Source organism: Terrapene carolina, unplaced genomic scaffold (assembly GCF_002925995.2).
Source record: "Terrapene carolina triunguis isolate 2854851 unplaced genomic scaffold, T_m_triunguis-2.0 Scaffold111, whole genome shotgun sequence".
Taxonomy (NCBI): Eukaryota; Metazoa; Chordata; order Testudines; family Emydidae; genus Terrapene; species Terrapene triunguis.
In genome coordinates, this window is record NW_020664462.1 from 11,702,019 (window position 1) to 11,703,195 (window position 1,177).

Consider the following 1,177-nt stretch of genomic DNA (forward strand, 5'->3'; position numbering starts at 1 on the left):
GAACCGAGTCCAAAATGGCTTCTATGGGGGGGGGGCGGGGGGGAGAGAAGCCGAGCTGGAGCCGGCGGGGGGACCCGGATGTTGGATACAAAGGGAGGCTGGGCGGGAGGGGGAGAGAGGCTGAGAGGAAGCCCAGCAGCTGACTGGGGGGAGGCGCTGCCCGTCAAGGCGCGGGGCGGGGGATGGGAAGGAGGCGAGGGGTCCGGAGAGGAGCATTACAGCCCCCTTCTGGCCTGGTCCCCCCCCCCCCCCCCCTTCAGCCTGTGAGAGGCCAGGACTTGCCAGCCCAGCCGCAGGGGGCAAGTGGGGCAATTTGCCCTGGGCCCCACAGGGGCCCCCATGAGAATATAGTATTGCAACTTTTTTTTTATGGAAGGGGCCCCCAATATTGCTTTGCCCCAGGCCCCCTGAATCTTCTGGGCGGCCCTGCCCAGCGGCCCTTTGCATTGCCTCACCTGGGGCTAGGGGCCAGGACCGGATGCTTCCGAGGAAGGTGCCCTAGTGCTGAAGTGGGCATTTAGGGGCTAAGCTGCCCTTAGGGGAAATTCCTTCCTCACACCTTCCCCCCAGCCCAGTGGAGGTTGGTTTCAGCCCTGAAGCTTTTAGATCTCTTCCAAACTTTGGCTGTTGTTGGTAACATCCCATCTAATATTCCTGTGCACCCTGTGACTGTCCTAGCCTCCCTCTGAAGCCAGCTAAGCTCATCCTCTCATTATCTTGTGGCAATGAGTTCCAAAGACTATTTGTGCCTTTGCTAAAAAAAAAAAATACCTCTCTGTACACCACTGTGACCTTAGTGGACTCTGTCACTCTGCTGGTGTGCAGAAGTAAGGCAGATAATACAGAATCAGTGCTAATAAACTAGAGATGGAAATTGGGAGCCACAAGAGTCAAAACTGGAGAGGTGCAACTGTGCAGCTGATGTGATAGAGGAAGGATTGAGGTGGACAGTCACCTTCTACTCCAACATCTGAAAGCAAGAGAATGCAAGAAAGCTGTTTTCTCGGTCAGAAATCATAGAAGATGTTATCAGAAAGTGATGAGGAAAGAGTGTCTGTCCCTGGAAGAATGACGAGAGATGGCAAACATGCCCTCATTCTATAAAGCGTCTGCCACTGAATCAGAATGGACGGTAATGACAAATGGGACACAGCAGGTCAAACACAGAGGAAAGTCT